This window comes from Lichenostomus cassidix, chromosome 1, assembly GCF_008360975.1.
Source record: "Lichenostomus cassidix isolate B80296 chromosome 1, HeHo_3.0, whole genome shotgun sequence".
In the NCBI taxonomy this organism is placed as follows: Eukaryota; Metazoa; Chordata; class Aves; order Passeriformes; family Meliphagidae; genus Lichenostomus; species Lichenostomus cassidix.
Genome location: NC_139479.1, coordinates 61,272,509 through 61,278,508, shown reverse-complemented (window position 1 = coordinate 61,278,508; position 6,000 = coordinate 61,272,509). Strand labels below are relative to the sequence as shown.

At 40.2% G+C, this 6,000-nt stretch overlaps 1 long non-coding RNA gene across 2 annotated transcripts in view; it reads right to left on the bottom strand.

The window, feature by feature from the left end:
* Positions 1-2,180: 2,180 nt before the first annotated feature.
* LOC146444727 (uncharacterized) overlaps positions 2,181-6,000 on the bottom strand; it is a 74,593-nt gene continuing 70,773 nt past the window's right edge. For both annotated transcript variants that reach the window (XR_014851976.1, XR_014851982.1), the window contains exon 6: positions 2,181-2,913. This is a non-coding gene — a long non-coding RNA (uncharacterized LOC146444727). The remainder of the gene's footprint in view (positions 2,914-6,000) is intronic.

Here is a 6,000-nt window from a genome sequence, read left to right as displayed (position 1 = left end):
TGAGCAACGTCCATGACTCAGAAAACAATGGCAAGTCTCTCCAGCTGCAATGCTCTGCTAACATGTCCTACCCTTCCAGGGCCTACTGGTGATGTACATCCCTTCCACTGTGTTGTGTAATTCTGATCCCACGTTAAATTTCTTTCTTGACCTATTCTGTCTGCAAAACCAAAAACTGGTCTGTGAGAAAGCATCATTGTTTAATGGCTGTACCAGTGAAAAATAGAAAATAGCATCATCTATCTCCAGGTGTTGGAATCCTACACCCCTTTATAGACATCCCTGTGATATAATTCGGATTTGCTATTACCCAAAATGAAGCCCTTTTTCTCTGAGTATTCCCCCTGCATGAATTTTTCCATGAGATTTCCTGAATAAATTGGACCTTCACAGGGGAAACTTGACTGACTCCGACCCCCATGATGTGGATAGTTTTTGGAGTGTGACTTGTCTATCAGTGATTTTGAAGTTCTGTTCCTGGGAACAGTTCGGTGAGTGCTGTACTGGTAACAGGCATGCATATAGCTAATAAATAAAGATGGTATTTGCTGCTTACAAGCTACAGTTTCCTGGTAGCTTGTAATATTTAAATAAATACTAGCTGTTACTATTAATTACTGTTACTATTGGTATATTTATATATATACACACACTTACTTTCTGGCACTAACTTTGAATAACTTTATAAATCAATTTGCCTTATTAATCACAAGTATACTTGCTTTATTAATAATAATTCACAGCAATCTGTGATAAAGATATCTGGAAAATGAATCTTATATTTCCTTGGATGTTATGAAATCATGCAAACCCAGTGTCACAGCAACCCTTTAAATCAAAACTGTTGCCAAAAAGCAGGTCTACAGAAATTACTATCAGTACAAACAGACTTATAATTTTGATCTTGCTTACTTTAGTTTCTAATATGCATCAGCAAAGTAGGAATGACAGCTGTGGAATAAGTAAAGCATCATAGGAATACAGAGTACAGCCTGGTTACTGTCCCTAGCAGTGGCTGTAACTCTCCTGATGAGTGTCACCATTTGGTGTGTTGTAGCCATTACAGAACTAGTTCCCAAGGCAGGATTTTAGGGGGAAATAAGTAGAAGAAATGTAAGTTGAGGGGTGGAGAGAAATTTTCTGAAAAGGCAAGCAGTTCTGGGAAAAAGCAACCAAATACTGTAGTTTCAAAACAGACAGCAGCAGAGGAGAGGAAACTGAGGCAAACATGAGAGACGGGAGAGAGAAGAAATTAAGCAGCAACCAGTCAAAGGCATAGAACTGGGGAGAACAAGGAGCTTCAGACTAAAGTACCAAAAAGTAAGGTGGGCTGTTGTGATCCCAGGCAGGAGGAGCACTGCTGGGAGCAGGACTGGGACAATGCTGTCCTTCAGCCCTCCTCTTGTTCCCATCCTCATTCTAGCCTGGGAACCTAGTGGAAAAGTCTGAACCTCTAGGCCACTGACTCATTTCTTTGCACACAGAAATGCTGTCCATTTACTGGAAAGACCTGTCCTCTCGGATCTCCACATCTAGCTGAAGTGGAGATTTGCATCAACATTTGCATCAACAGAACATGACACATGAAGAACTTGTACATCTCTAGAGCTGATGTCAAATAGCTGATTTCATCACTGTTAGATACACACTAGAACTAGCTGTTCCATCAATAGGGAATAGCTTTTCTTCCTGGCCTCTTTGGCTCCTTTCCCTGTCTGTAGTGACATATCTGCACATGCTGGAGCTCATTATACTGCCTGTGGGTTTTGATGTAGTTTGGCAAATAGATCATTGTGATTCAGCATTTGTGCCCATTTGTTTAGAAGCACTGTCTCACCAACAATGCAATACCTCTCTTTTTCTTTAGAGGTAGTCATACCACTGTGATGGGGAATATAAATGATGTTTTTAATTTTTATGGGCTTGCAAAAATAAAGGAAGGTGGTAAAACAGGCTTTGATTTCCAAGTTCTTCTGTCTGGATGAGAGGAGTCTAAGAACACCTAACTCTACTCATTCATGTATTCTGGTCCCAACCGCACTATAGCCCTGCCTGTCAGGACATGTCCCAGGCTTTCCTCTTTTTCCATGCAGTGTGGTTCATCCCAGTGTAAGCCTAAGGTGAGCCAGAGACTTCACAATCCATGACATTGATTGTGAAGCTGTGGCAGAAGCCATGCAGAAGCTCACTCTTCTTGCCATCAGAAAGGTGGTGATACACTTTTCAATCACACAAATCTCCTTTCATTGATAAGTGCTTGTTTTAATTCCCACTGATCTCATGCATAATCTAAGCACTTCCTTAGGCTAGTCCACAGGCTGGTCCAGACAGAATGATATTTCCCTATGCTTTAAATGAGTTTTCCTTGAAGAGCTCATAATAAGGAAAAATGCACTGAGTTGCATTCACTGAAAGCCTTCAGCTGCTCTTTCTTCAATTTATGTCACCAAAACTAATGAGAAGTTGATCCAATTTCCCCTAGCTTCATCTCACTTCACTTCATCCCTGAATAGTACTAAATCATCAGCAGAAACTGCTTTAAGTATTAAGGTTTCTGGAAGGAACAACAGTTTAGCAGTGTTGCCACCTTGTATTTGTGGGTCTAGGCGTGAATGATGTGTGTATGCCTGTCACAGGACAGCAGTCCTGGCTCCTCCTCCAGATCTATAGCATCCTGTCCCCTCATCCTCATTCACCCACTACAGGACTTTATAGTCATCACATACTCTGGCATGTCAATCCAAGAAAAAATCTTCAGAGATCCTTCCATCCACAATCATATCTTCCCACACACTCAGTGAGGGATGATTGTTTGGGCCCAAAGGCCCAAAACCCCAAAGATCTGAGCATAACAACATAACACCATCAACTTCTCTCCAGTCTTGCACTGTCAGAGTCTCCAGTTCTGCAGCCCTGGGGGGAAAAAAATGGCTTAATAGGTCTCTTGGGCTTAGATTTGGGAGTAGGCAGCTATGTTGGGTATTGTCACTACAGCTGTGGTTGTGAAAGCAGTCACAAAATGGCTGTTTCTAAAAGGCAAGAACCAATGTTCTGAGGAAAGCCTTATGATATGAAATTGTCTTGTTAAATTTTTCTGTATGCACAGGGGAAGCTGATGGGGGCACTGGCAGAAAATTGTTTTAAGGATCCCACATTGAAATGCTAGCAGTGCATAGATTTGCAAAAACCACAAGTGCGTAACTTGATTTTGTGGACAAATTATGTAACTGTCTGCATTCTTGCTCAAACAGAGATTTCAATCATATATCTAAGCCCTGCTTTAAATTATTTGCATATGTATTTTTCTTTAGAGGTAGCCATACCACTGTGATAGGGAATATAAATGATGTTTTTAATTTTTATGGATTCCAGTTTCATTCAAATTGGACTTAGCTGCCTGCTCACATCTCAACAGATATAAATTTTGCTGGCAGGAATACATGCAGCTTAAAATTGTGTGATCTAAATTTGGCTTCTGCTTCGTTTTGCTCCTTGATTTTTAAAAACCAATGAAAACCCACAGGGTGATCATTAGGCATATATCTACATTAGTTATTATGGTCATCTTTGAAGTTATCTTCAAGGACTCTCAGGTACATAACAAACCTTTTACCCACATTACAGCTATCTACACAATATTCCTTATCAAAGTGGAGCTGTAATACAACTTTATCAAGGATGCATTTTCACTCCTTCTGGACAGGAGAGGAATTAAGAGAGGGGTAGAAAGGTGATTGATGCTGGTAATCTCCTCGTGCTACATACTCCCAGAGGGAGGTAAGTTCAAGAGACCTGCCAGAGGATGGCAGGGGAGACAAGGATGGCCTACACTCTGTCCCTCAGTGCATGGACTGGATGAGATTGGTCTGGGTGGGTGAGGATTACTATGAGCCCACCTGCAGAGCTCTGACCCTGATCCTATTCTAGCCCTAGGAAGGGATAGGGGGGCTCCTTCCCTAAACAGAATAGGATTGCTGGTCAGGGGAGACATCTGACTTTGTAAGCACAAAAGAGACAGAACTTTTTGTCCATGTAAAGACTTTCCCTTTCAGCTCTTGCAAAGGGTGAATGTCCAAAACTGGAGAAAATAAATGATGGCAGGAGAGTAGGGGGAAGATCCAATCCTTAATGCGATTCTTGTTTTTTCTTCCCTGGAAAGCTCAGGCAGCTCAACAGCTGGGACATGAGTCATATACTGCACTTCCATTTACACTGTCACATTCTTTTCTAAGGATGCTTTGCATCACTACTGTTCAGTAGTGCACCTTAATCTCTCTGTTAAACCCAAGCCCGTGGGTTTCTGGTTCATAAGCAAGATTTCTAAAAGCTGAAGAACTGACACTCATTCAGATGACTAGTCCCTAAAATAAGGTTGTGAAAACAGATTTACCACTCAGCTCTGGGTATATTAGATCAAGGAACTATTAACATTTATTTACTATTGCTGAATCCTTCTGCGAAAATTAGGCTATCACTTCATTCAAATTAATTGATTACTTTGCTTCAACCTACACGTCAGATTTCATTACATTCTTATATTCTTTACATCAGTGATAATTTGAAGGAGAAAAGTACCAAAGATAAGAGAGAAAGAAACTGTGTATGTCCAACCTGGCACACCTCTGTGCTGCTGTAACCCATAAATAGGATGTTGATTTAAAATAAGCACTCAGCCAAGCTGAGCAGGACTTGGGCTACAGTCAAGTCAAATACAAAACCAAACTGGAAACCCATTCACTGCCAGAGTCATAGTAATTTACCTTATTATTAGACCCAAATTCCTTGTATATGTCTCATTAAGTAAAGTAAATTTAAAACCATCTGTAATATGACAGAAAGGATAATTATTCAAATTGTTTACTTTTTTAAAAAGATCAAACAGTTTTTCTTCCATCTTGAAAGAAATAGGAAGTAGGGATTTAAATAAAGAACCACAATGTTGAATCACACCCGCTTGAGATGTGATCACAGAAATTAAACTGCAATTTGGCAAAAGATCTTCCCATATTTTTCTTTGCAGCATTTTAATAACAAGTGTTTCACAAGGCCAGTAGTGTTGCTCTGAAGGTGGAGAAGCCAAGTCACAGATGAGTGAGATTTGGGTAATTTCAATGGGTAATTACTGGAGATGCCAAGGGAACCAGGGCCTCACTTTCTAAAGGTACAGATAGGACATCTGCTTGTGGAGTGAGCAAAGGTCTGGACCATTGCTGGTACTGCTTGGAGCTCAGACTCACCTTCTGTCTCTGGCACAGCTAGCAAATGTGTCTTGCCCTTGAGTAGGATATACAAGTTGATGTATGAGAAATCCTCTGAGATTCCTTAAAGCACCTCAGAAATTTTGCACAGGTTTCACATAGGACCAGCTGTAAACCCTCAGCTATTGAGTGGTGAGTGCTTTTTTGGCACCTCTGCAACTGCACATCAGCATACGGAGTGGGAAAGCCCAGCTATATACACAGACTCCTGCGTGTGGCTGAGTTTAACACAGACAAGCCTGTCTTGCACTGGGGAGCAGGGAGCAGACCCAGCACTCCAGATGTGTCTCACCAGTGCTGAGTAGAGGGGATCACATACATAGTAAGTTGCAGAATCATCTTAAAAATCGAGTTAATCAAAAAATCCCTGCAGTTCACAGGAATAGGAGACATTTTAATAAATATCGGAACCCCATGTTTATAATTATACAGTATTCAATTTATTTTTGCAACACTATATGTTTGGAATAAATACTCAGAGGTTATTTATTTCAGAACGGAATTTTATACTGAATATCACGTTATTATTATCATGAAACTGAAAGATCAATATTACATTGCCTTCCTTTTTGCACAAACAGAAATTTAAATATAAATCCACTTAAAATTTAGTACAAAGGGTGACCACTGGGAAGGGAAAGCAGAAAAAAAAGAAAGCAAAACTTCTACATCATTTTCTAAATGTTGCTAAATCTCTAAATGATATTTGTCTGAATCATGGTCAGTCAATATCAGAGCAGAT